General features: G+C 50.4%; 2 long non-coding RNA genes across 5 annotated transcripts in view; one reads left to right on the top strand and one right to left on the bottom strand.

Annotated features, from left to right (window-relative positions):
* LOC120403582 overlaps positions 1 to 4913 on the bottom strand; it is a 32186-nt gene extending 27273 nt beyond the window's left edge. For 2 of the 4 annotated variants that reach the window (XR_005597602.1, XR_005597601.1), the window contains exon 1: positions 4621 to 4913. This is a non-coding gene — a long non-coding RNA (uncharacterized LOC120403582). Of the gene's footprint in view, positions 1 to 2896; positions 2958 to 4620 lie in introns of those variants that run through there. The other 2 variants (XR_005597600.1, XR_005597599.1) reach the window with 1 other exon arrangement.
* LOC120403584 lies at positions 3703 to 11232 on the top strand. The gene is made up of 3 exons (XR_005597603.1): positions 3703 to 4241; positions 4884 to 6015; positions 9716 to 11232. It is a non-coding gene; the product is annotated as an uncharacterized LOC120403584 (long non-coding RNA).
* The last annotated feature ends 903 nt before the right edge of the window (positions 11233 to 12135 follow it).

Raw genomic sequence — 12135 nt, 5'->3', positions numbered from 1 at the left:
TGGACATATACACATGCACATACTCGAGAGGCTTTGAGTAATATCTCCAAGCGTTGTGCATGGGTATCTGTGCGTAGCTAAGCCCATGCCCACATAGGCATGTGAATATGCATGCACATGCACGTGCATCTGGTCATTACAGAAGAAGTTAGGAGAGACATTTGTTGGAATGAGGTAATAAGAGATCCTGCCAAACTGCAGACTGGAGGAGCTACGTTTTAGTGCGTGTGCATCTGCATGCATAATGATGGATTCATTCATCCAGACACGTGTACATCTAGGGAATCCTCCAAGTGCACATCTGCAGCCAGCACTCAGGGGCAGGCAGCAGCCACTGGCCAGCTAAGAGCCAGAGGGGCCAGATCCAGCAATAAAATCAGGGAGGCAGGAATCGGAATCAGCTTTGAACTGGGACCTTTTGCATTCCCATGGCTCATTGCTGCTCTCCAGCCCCAACAGCGGTTCCTAAATCTCTCTAGTAGCAGCCTTCAGCCACGTGTCCATTGATTCAAGTTTTGTGGATCATGCCCCCTCCCAGTCTTGTGCTACATCTGGGGATCTTGCCTTAATCCATCCCTGTATGCAACTGGGCACCCACACCCACACCAACACCCTCTCCCCTTCTGCACCAGCAGGCAACTAAACACTGTACATGTGCACACCTTCCCCTGCTCCACCTCCCCTCCAGAGACTTTTTATCACAAAACATGCAAACAAACAACCTATTTTGGACAAATGGCTGGGAAGCTTTTATTCACAAAGGGCAGGTGCTTAGCCTGGTGAAACGTGGCCAGAGTTTCAAAGGGGCAGGCGCAGTGCAAGCCAGGTGGATTGGGAGGAATGATGAGTACATTCACCCACTGTCGCTCTCCGCTACAGAAGGCTGCTTTGCCCCCTGCAGACTCTGAAAATGTGCCTAAAACTGGAATGAAACCCAGACATGGTAGTTGCAGCAGGTAGCTGTTGTATGTGAAAATGGGTGGGGAGAGAGACATCTCCAGGTGGGAATGGGCAGAGGCATCTCACAAAGAGCCAACTGTGAGGGCAAGGAAGACTTACTGGCCATGTAACCACATGCTTCCCAGGCCCCATCCCCTTAGTACCTCTCCTCTGTATTTACCCCACACAGACAGGTGTTGTACTGTATAGCGATGGGGGAAGGGGTTCATTCATACTAGAGTTTATATGGGTGCGTGTGACTGTGTAGCTATATGAAGTTATGGGTGGATGTGCAAGAATGAGAGATCACTATCTACAAGTAGGAGCATGTATGATGGGGTGAGTGGTTGTGTTTCTACGTAAAAGCACCTCAGTGGGTGTGTTTGTGTATATTGTTAGTGCATATTGTGCTGTGCATACAGGTATAGAGAGGAACAGCATGTATGTCTGGCTATTAGGGAGGTGTATAGGCTCGTTCACGTCTGGGCAGGTCACTGAGTTCTATTAGAGCTGGGCAAATAGCATAAAAACCCGCATTTGAACATTTAAATGACTTTGCTTCAAATATCTTTGTGCCTTTGTGTTTGCTTCCTGTGCCTTTGCCAGCATCAAGTTCACCCTCAGGAACAGGCCTGGGCCTAGCGAGCTTGAACTGAACGCTGGCGAATGCTCATGGAAGCAAATCTCACAGTCACACTGATTCAGTCAGGGAATGGAAATATACCATGTGAGCTCCCCCCCTTGTCCAATCAAATGGGCATAACTTGAAGCTCAAATATTGCATATGTACAATGAATGGCTCACAGGGAGACCTACCGGTGACTGTCTGAAATCATCTGGGGAGTGATGTCACATAACAAATACATCCAAGGCAATCTGAAGTGGCTCACAGACAAGACATACAGGAAAAGAGGCAACACGTGTCACACCCGTGCCTGGCTGAGAAGGCATCACCCAGCTCTAGTGAATGCCTAGCACAACGGGGGCCCATTCTTGGGTGGCTGTGAGGCACTACTGTAATCAACACGATTAAATGCCAGTGCTATTCCGAACAGCATTGTTAGGTTGCTTCTCCTCCTGTGGTCTTATCCAGCTGAAGAGAGCCAAGCCAAGCCCGGGGGCTACTGACCGCTGTGTTGAGTTATGTAACACAGTGCCTGCTTATGACTCCTGCGTGCCCCCTAGTGGCTATGGTTGCCTTTTTGGCCCTCCCACCTCTATTTTTCCTTCATCCAGGCCTCTTTAAGGACACAGTCACCAGTGACCTGCTAAGCTCAAATCCTTCCATTCACACTTCCCCGGTTCTCCTCAGGCTGGCAACAGAGTTTATCAAATAGAACTCAGAAGCTTTTCAGTTCATCTTCCCTTCTCTAACTCCCCCTCACAGGCCTTACCTAGTTAGGGCTCTGCAGGGGCCACATTTGCTCCTAGCAGCCACTGTTTCCACCAGCTTCAGTTTCACACACTCTCCTGAGCTCCCCAATTCAGTGCCAGCCTTCTCACCACTAATGATCTCTACTTACACTCTCTCATCCACACCCCTGCCTGCAGCTTACTGCAGCCTTTTATATTGGTGTAAATGGGTCTGCTCACCCCTGCGGCGCCTCCTGCTGGTGACTCTGGGGAATTAGCTCATTCCAGCACTGGAGCGCCCTCTGCAGGCCAGTGAGTGGAGCGCCCTCTGCAGGCCCTCTGGCCCTCATGTCCCTCCCTGGACCCGGTGCCCTTTTACATGGGGTGCTGCCCCCAGCAGTAACCCCTTTCTCTCAGGGTCTCCCCTCCTCAGGGAACCCCCACCCTCTATCCCCACCTTGCCTCAGTGTATGGCTACTGCCAGTCATTGTCTAGCCCCACATCCTGGGGCAGACTGCAGTATCAGCCTATTCATCACTGGCAAGGAGGGTTTGGACCTGCTGCTTTGGCCTACCCCTGGGCTGCCCTCTGCAACCCCCAGTACCTGTTAGCCCTTCGCTAGGCCGCAGCCTGGGGCTTTCCAGGCTGGAGCTCCCCAGTCTTTCCCCAGCCCTGCTTCACTCAGGTAACCAGTCTCAAGCTCCCTGCAGCCAGGCCCTTCTCTCTCTGAAGGGGGGGGAGAGAGAGACTGTCTTTCACTTCTAGCTTCCCTGGCCTTCTTATAGGGGCCAGCTGGGCCTGATTGGGGCGTGGCCCAGCTGCAGCCACTTCCCAATCAGCCCAGCTTAAAAGCTGCTTTCTCAAGCCACAGCCCCTTCCAGGGCTGTTTTTAACCCTTCAGGGCAGGAGCAGGGGACCACCCTGCTACAATTGGAATCATGGGATTCCTCTCAGGTGGGGATCATCTTGCAGTGTGGCCCAATGAAGCCCTAGGTTCTCCAGCCCACTGCAAGCCACCCTGTTTCAGATGCAATTAAAATTGCTCCAGATTTGGAGTCAGGTATCTGACTGCCAAGCCGCTTGTTGTCCATTAGTAACTGGACACACACACACACACACACATCTCTCTGCTCCTCCAGGGGCACTGGATCGCCCATGAGGTCCTGCATAGGCAGAATGAGAATGTCTCTCTGGACAGCGACTATGTTCACAGGCTTGTGGAGTGGGGCCAGTGGATTGACCATGACATAGACCTGACTCCCCAGAGCGTCAGCACCACCTGTTTTGTGGATGGAACAGACTGTTCCCAAGGCTCCACTAACTCTTCCCTATCCAGGCACACTGTGCCTTCAACTGCACAGGCCCTGTGCTCAGGCAAATGGCCAGAGCAAATGGGTCTCAGTGCACTCAGTAACAACAGAAAGAACAGTATGCTAACAGTAGTCATAACGCAAATCTAGGTTCTGTGACTCTGTGAAAAGGGACCTGTGCTCTCTCCCCTGGAATGACCATAGGGAATACACCCCTGGCACTGAAATCTCTTCATTGCTGTCACTGTGTCTCTGGGCCATAGGGAATTTACTATCATGTTTTCCCTGTCAGACGATCACCATCTGGGTGGGGGCAGGATAGAGAGCCCACCCTTAATCTGCTCCTCACCTGCCTACAGCACTGGTGGATCTAGCTTCCTCCTAGGACAGCTGCAGCCTCGGGAGCAGCTGAACAGCATCACCTCCTTCATGGATGGCAGCACAGCCTCGTGGCTGGCCAAGGAACTCTGCAACTTCACCCACGAGCTGCGCTCCTGGCTGGGAACCTGAAGTACTCTGATGGGAGTGGGGGGCCTCCCCTCCTGCCCTGCACTGAGAAGAAATCCCCCAATTCCTGCGTCTTGACTAGGAACCCCTGTGCTCCCACTAACATGTCTGATGTTTCCTGCTTTGTAGCAGGTAGGAGACGCTCAGGACAGTATGGCAGGATAGCAGTATATGTCCGGTTTGGCTGCTGTTCCAACACATGCTTTAAATAACTACAGTCCCTTTTGGAATGAAATTCCCCAAATTCTTCCTGATTCTGGAGCTTCTCCTTCTCTTCCCAGCAATGTCTCTCTCCCCCACGTGCTCCATTTGTGCTTCTAATTGGGATTCTCGAATGGCCTCTCTAATACAATGGCTGCCCTGTACAGGACCTGCTTTGCATGCTCCACCCCATGGCTGTCCTAAGGGATGTCTCGGGGCACATTCTAAGTCTGTAACATGGGTGCCCCATGGAAGACTTTCTATCCTGGTTTTGGGCTGCCTTCTATCCTCTAAGAGCCAATGCTCCCACCTGCTTTCTCCTTTCCAGTTTGGCTTTTCTGCTGGGTTCCATCTCCTCTTGCTAGCTCTGGCTAGGTGTCCCTCCACAGCATGCTTTGTTTCTGCCCCCAAAATGGGTGATTTATTCTATCTGTGCAATGGCCTGCAGAGTGCAATCTTGGTCTAGGTGCTCCTGTCAAGTCAGCAGCACATGGGAGGAGCTGGCTTTCAGCGCTGAGGATTTCACTGAAATGATATTAGAATTCCTGCTTTAATAGCCTCTTCCCTCCCCAGGGCACTCGAGATCTGATGAGCATTTAGGAATACAGGTCCTGGCAGCTGTGTTCCTGAGGGAGAATGAGAGAGTCCCTGCAGCTGTCCACCAGCTCAGCCCCACCTGGAGTGAGGAATGCTGCTACCAGGAGACCTGCAAGATTATCCGTGCATATCTCCAAATCAGGGCAACAGTTTGGAGCTGCCCAACCCATGGCATGGCATCCCTTATTCAGGACCACACCCAACTCCTATTGAAGCCAGCAGACAGATTTCCCCTGACATCAGTGAGCATTGCATCAGACCCATAGTTGCCACCACATATTTCTCAGCTGTTCTCTCACACCTCCCTGCTCGGCAGACCCTGCTCTTATCAGAGACGGGCCGAGAATGCTACACACTACGCCAAGTTAATGCACACGTAGATTTATATAAGAGCAGCCCTGACCTTGGGAAACCTCTGATAAAGCTTATACAGCAAACAGAAACTAATGCTAGGATCAGACTGCAGCTGGCAGGGAATGGCCCTTTGCCTGGAAATCACAGGGCTCCCAGAACTCTGATTCACTTCAGTGGCAGGTGCAGGTGGCTTGGCACCTCTGAAAATCAAACCTTTAATGCTGGCCCCAGGGCGGGAGCAATGGCACAGCCATCCACCCATCCTTAGTGTAATACACATCAGGTGGGTGAGCTCCTGGCCTGCCTGCTAGGGAAGCAGTTCTAGGCTCTGTTTGATGGGGACAGGTGAGAGGTCCTGTGACAAAGCAGCACTTCGTCATTCAGTCCCCAAATGCCAGCTCAGAATTCCAGCGCTGGGTGATCACAGCATTAGCTTCCTCAGATTCCTCAGGCCACCCAGGATTTATTACAGGGAAGGGGTGCTTATGTCAGCATTATTTAGCTAGGCACTACATATTAGCTACACCTCCCAGCAGAGAGAAGAGCTGGCAAAGGTAACTCTCTTCTGGATCCTGTGCGAGAACGCCCACATCCGCCAGCTCCACATAGACATGTTCTCAGCCACTTCCTGGACCACTTTGTCCCCCTGCAATAGTCTCCTGATTCTCAGGGTGGATCTGGCTGCCTGGAGACAGGATCCGACAGGTAAAACCTGGAGCATCTGGCTGTCGGCTATGGAAAGCCCCCAGGCAAGGTAACTGCTCAAAAATGTTCAGCCAACAAGCATATTGCAGTGAACTGTGATAGCAGGGTGATGTGACAAATAAGATGTATCTACTGTAGCTGTGTACCTGGGGTGACCTTTACATTTCTAAATCTGCAGAGATTAGCAGCCATGTGGCGTTCAGCTCAGTGCACGGTTTCAGATCTCACACACGCACACTGTGTCCTTTTTTCTTGTTTGGTCATTCTCTATGCATTCTGTTTGTGCCTGGAAAACCATGATTAGCTAGGGAGAGCCCACATTTATCAATACAGGCCGTTGCACCGTGTCTGAGACAGCAAGGCTATTTTGTACTCTAGGCCTAGGAAAACAGGCTGTCTTTGGTGCCAGTGTGTGGTAACTGGCGAGAACTAGGGACTGTTAACTAGAGATGCACGTAAAGCAGTGTTGCACTCACCAATATGTAGTTTTATTGGTCCTACAAAGCCCAAGAACTGTGTGGTGCATGCCTGAGTACCATCTACTGCCACTTTCTCTATTAATAACCACTCTCTCTTTTACAACACACTCCTGTGGCAGTGACCCTGCTGGGAGCCTGATTAGTTTTTCACTTATGTCAGCTCCACACAGCTGTAAGACCATAGACTTCAGTGGTTACCTCTGATTGATGCTGGACTAGGGGAGCAGAAAATTGGGCCTGTGCATTGTGCAACCATACAACAAGGTCTTTCGTTCTAATGCAGATGCACGAGGGGGTCAGAGTTAAGGGTGTGGTGGCAATCTCCTGCCTTTACTTAGGAGGGTTAAAAACCAGGCTGCCCTGGGCATTTTGCACATTTCAGGGCATTTTGCACATTCCGATGACTATATCAGGGAGTTTGTCCGTACTCTGTACAGTTTACAACCCAATTTCCTTTCCTGTAGAGTCAGTGGCCAATTCCCTTCACTGTCTCTCTGTCCTTCTCCCCAGTCCCCACTGCAGAAGGAGCCTACTTTGTTCCTTGTAAGTCCTCTGTATTCTTTGAGTACCAGACTGGCTACAGCCCGGAGGGGCCTTTGTCCCTACTCTGCAGCCATGCCAGCAGAGAGTGCAGACCCCACTGCCCATGTTCCAAGGTCAGGCATCCAGAGAGCCAGCAGCAGGAACCATTCTCTGTGCTGTGCTAAAGAGTTAGGTGAAAAAACCCTATAAGTAGGTAAAGCAGGTTATCAGGATGGAGCAGGAGGAGAGGCTGTTTCTTGGGTAGCCAGGACCCGAACCACACAGTTCCCTAACATTGGACACTGCATTTTAAGAGAGAAAGAAATGGAGTTAAGGGACTTAATTTACAACTTCCTGAAATTTATAACGAGCTGCCTATCCCTATAGGATCACTCTGTATCACACCCTAACATGTAACCAAGCTGACTTGTGGCACCTTAGAGACTAACAAATTTATTTCAGCATGAGCTTTCATGAGCTACAGCTCACTTCTTTGGATGCATAGAATGGAACACACAGACAGGAGATATTTATACAGAGAACATGAAAAGGTGGAAGTATGCATACCAACAGGAAGAGTCTAATTAATTGAGATGAGCTATCATCAGCAGGAGAAAAAAAACTTTTGAAGTGATAATTAAGATGACCCATAGAAGGTGTGAGGAGAACTTAACATAGGGAAATAGATTCAATTAGTGTAATGACCCAACCATTCCCAGTCTCTGTTTAGGCCTGAGTTAATTGTGTCTAATTTGCATATTAATTCAAGTTCAGCAGTCTCTCTTTGCAGTCTGTTTTTGAAGTTTTTTTGTTGCAAAATTGCCACCTTCAAGTCTGTCACTGAGTGGTTAGAGAGGTTGAAGTGTTCTCCCACTGGTTTTTGAATGTTATGATTCCTGATGTCAGATTTGTGTCCATTAATTCTTTTGCGTAGAGATTGTCCGGTTTGGCCAATGTACATGGCAGAGGGGCATTGCTGGCACATGATGGCATATATCACGTTGGTAGATGTGCAGGTGAACGAGCCCCTGATGGCATGGCTGATGTGATTAGGTCCTATGATGGTGTCACTTGAATAGATATGTGGACAGAGCTGGCATCGGGCTTTGTTGCAAGGATAGGTTCCTGGTTTAGTGTTTATGTTATATGGTGTGCGGTTGCTGGTGAGTATTTGCTTCAGGTTGGGAGGCTGTCTATAAGCAAGGACTGGCCTGTCTCCCAAGATCTGTGAGAGTGAGGGATCATCTTTAAGGATAGGTTGTAGATCTTTGATGATGCGCTGGAGAGGTTTTAGCTGGGGGCTGTAGGTGATGGCTAGTGTGTTCTGTTATTTTCTTTGTTGGGCCTGTCCTGTAGTAGGTGGCTTCTGGGTACTCTTCTGGCTCTGTCAATCTGTGGGAGCTGTGTATGCCTCATCTATAGTGCCACCTAGTGGGGGAATGGAAAATAACAGAGCTATTATTACACTACTATTATCAGGTGTCTAACGAAGTGGGTATTCACCCACGAAAGCTTATGCTCCAATACATTTGTTAGTCTATAAGATACCACAGGACTCTTTGTTGATTATGACTACTATTATACTAAGAGGCCCCATTGTGCTAGGTGCTGTACAGAGCATGAGCGACAGTCCTTGCCCAGGAGAAGTCACAATCTATCACAATTCAGATTAATAAATCACTTTCCATGTACACAGCACCTGAAGGATCTCCAAGCATTCTACAAAATGCTCTGTGAATGGGGCGGTAAGCTGGTTTACCACTGAAATGCTGCCACCTCTGCAGCAGCTGCATGTCCAATTACTGGTGTAGCACCCATGCCCCCTGCTGGCAGGGGCTGGGAGTGTGGTGGCCTCTGCTCCCAGGGAAGGAGATCTACACATCACTCAATTGCTTATGACAAGCTGCAAGGAGAATTCCACTCACACAGCTCATCTGAGGAGTGAGTACAAAGCATAGGGGATGATGGACCCCATGTGAAGAGCACTCTGAGGAAAGCAAAACCAAAGAGAACACTGGCCCCCATGCCTGCCCCTGCACGGATACATCACCGGGGGTGGGGTGGGGGAACAGTGATATTTCTAGACTCAGCCCTCTGTACTGGGGGGCATGAGTGACTGATTCTCAGCTACAAATTACATGCCAAAGGGCCCAGTTCTGATCTCACCCACACAGGTATAAATCTAGAGTAACTCCATGACCTTCAGTGGAGTGACTCCAGATGTTCACTGAGCTTATTGTTAGGCCTGTAGTGAGGACGCCCTTGCATTCCTGCTCTCTGGGCCTATAAAAAGTCTGTTTGATCCATTCCTGTTCTCTGACCTGGGGACTTGGACCTTCAGTGCCAGCTTGCAGAAGAGTCCCCAGGGCTGATTCTCCTCCCATTTATGCTGGTGTAAATCCACCAAGAGAGAGAGACAGCTGTAAGGATGATGTGAGATCAGAACAAGGCCCTTGCTGTCTTCACAGGAATCAGTACAGCCCTGGTAGCCTTCCTGCCTGTTTCATAGAATATCACAGTTGGAAGGGACCTCAGGCGATCATCTAGTCCAACCCCCTGCTCAAAGCAGGGCAACTCCCAAGACAGTTTCTTTTTCTTTTCACACCCCAGTTCCCTAAATGACCCCTCAAGGACTGAATTCACAACCCTGGGTTTAGCAGGCCAGTGCTCAAACCACTGAGCTATCCCTCCCCACCCCACTTGCTCCTGCACAGGCACAGACAGTTTTCTTTCTGATTTCCTTCCCAGCTATTTCCAGGGAGGGAAGGACTTGGCTGTGTCTGAAGGTACTAATTGTCCCCAGGGCTGCCCCAGCAAGCTCAGAAGTCAGAGTGCTGCCAACTATAACCATCCCCTCCAGCTCTCATCTCAGGAATCCCAGCAGCCACACTGGCACCAGCCCTGATCACAGGACAGAATTTCCAAAGCATCCTGGACAAAAGAACCATGCAAGAGTGGAAGCCAGATTTCCTTTAGTGTCTCCCTTCCCCCACTTTCCTCCCCAAACACACACATACCTCTAGGGTTACCGACTGCTGTGGCACAGACCAGCAGGTGACATACACTCTGGGAGCTCACCCACCATCTCACCCCAGAGTTGTCTAACAGCAGAGGTCTGCCAGAGACAACCTCCAGCCCAACCTGCTGGAGTAACTCCCCAGCTGCCCCGCACCATCCCTTCTTACTCAGTAACTACTAGTCACCTTGGTGGCAATAAGAACGAATAAAGCCTGAGGGACTCAGGCAGGTCACAAGGGAAAAGGACAATGACTGAAAGACATCGGCACTGGCTGGTAGCCATCTTTACTACAGCCCAGCCTCCACACTCAAAAGCTGGAGGGAAACGACAGCCAGCTTGACCAAACGCAGCCTATTTCTTCAGCCCTATGGAAAGGCAGGGGAAATGGTGGCCATTTTGAATAGGGAAGAAATTCATGAATTTTATTCCATTTGATACCCCCTCAGGTCTGCCATGAACATACCAACTGCCACAGACAGGCGAGAGGGAACTACAGGCAGAGAGACACAGCAAGGGAGCTAGGAATTGATGGGATTACAAGGGTGTGTCACCCATGTATTTGAGGGTAGAACTGGGCCTTTACAGGCTCAGGACCAAATTCTGCCCTGACCTATGCCCCATGCAAACCCGTAGATGTAGGAGTCCAAGGGTGTGACTGTGGGAACAGTTAAGCCCAAGGTGGGTATTGGACCCTCTATCACCCCCGCTTTAGGATCAGTATGAACCTCCAACCCTTCACACCAAACCCCTTCTAAACCAGTGTTTACTTAAATCCCTGTTTTTATTTCCTTTCCCAAAGGGGAATCCTGACAGTTCAATCTGTATTTTGATTGATTAAAAGCATTCTAAGGTGCACCGTTAACGTTACCATGGAAACACTGTGCATGGTGTGAAGCAAGATGGGGGGCAGGGGAGGGGGCACAACACTCCTGAGCCTTCCCTGTGGGACAGTGCCAGAGGAGGAGGAAGGAAAGGCTGAAGAGTGGTTGTTTTGTACCAATCTGAGCCCAGGTGAAACTCTAGGCCTGCGAAGATGCACAAGTTTGGATAGCAGATTAAGCTGTAACAATCCTGAGGGAAGTGGACGGAGACTCAGTGGTTGGGATGTCTCACACTAGGACCAAACACCAGGTGGTATGCTGCAGAGGGAATAGCCACGCACTGGGCTGAGGGACATGGAATGGACAATCTAACATATCTGCTGGTTGTGACTTACACCTGCTTTTCCAGCGAGGCTCTGCAGCGGCACACACGGTACCTTATTGGCATTACGGTAGGCAGTGTGCCCAGTGCAAGATCGGCACTCGCTGGCAGGGGACTGCCATACTCTCTCCAGGAACATGCAGGCGCTCTGTGGGGAGGACAACAGCTGCACCAGCCGATGTTCCTCAGTCTTCTAGGAGGAACCATCATGAAAGTGGCCCCAGGGGTCTGCGTCCGATTTCATTTCTGCTCGGGAGAAAAGCAGCGTCTTTCAGTCAAGGTTCAGTTGAACTCAGAGGGATACTTTGGAACGGAAGGAGCAGGCACAGCCCATCTGTTTCTGGCTAGTGTCTGTCAACTGGAAACCTCTCAGAGCTTAGTCTCAGTCCCCTCTTGGTGGAATAAGGGCTTCATTCATTCTTGCGCAGGGTCTCTTTGCACTAGCCCAGCTGGCACAAAAAGGCCATAGGGCCACCCTGAGATCGCTTCCCTTCCCAAGGACTAAACCTGGCAGAGAAGGTCCATACTCCAGCTGTGCCCCTCTACCCTGCCACTGCACGAGCACCAGGCACAACAGGCATGGCGAGGCAGGGCATGGGCAGGCTGGACAAGGGACAGGCTATGGTAGATCTGCTGTGCCTCTGCAATGGCTCACAGCAGCCAGGTGTTGGGACAGTTTAAGGCAGGCCTGAGAGCTGTACTGGAGGCTGACCCATCACTCACAGTCTCTGAATGATTTCCCTCTGTTCCTGTGCTAGCATGGGGTGGAGTCTGCCCATGTTCCCAGCCTGAGTGTGTGTGTGTGTGGTCTCTTCCTCCAGATAATTACCCTCATTAATCAAATCAAGCCCCAGCTGCTGGGTAAGTCTGACCCCAGCAGGGATCTAGATGCACTCAACAGGAGAGTTCACTCTTGGCACTTCCTCCAGGCCTGTAGGAAGCTAAC

Source organism: Mauremys reevesii, linkage group 4 (genome assembly GCF_016161935.1).
Source record: "Mauremys reevesii isolate NIE-2019 linkage group 4, ASM1616193v1, whole genome shotgun sequence".
In the NCBI taxonomy this organism is placed as follows: domain Eukaryota; kingdom Metazoa; phylum Chordata; order Testudines; family Geoemydidae; genus Mauremys; species Mauremys reevesii.
The sequence above is the reverse complement of the archived record's forward strand: the minus strand, read 5'-3'. Positions and strand labels throughout refer to the sequence as shown.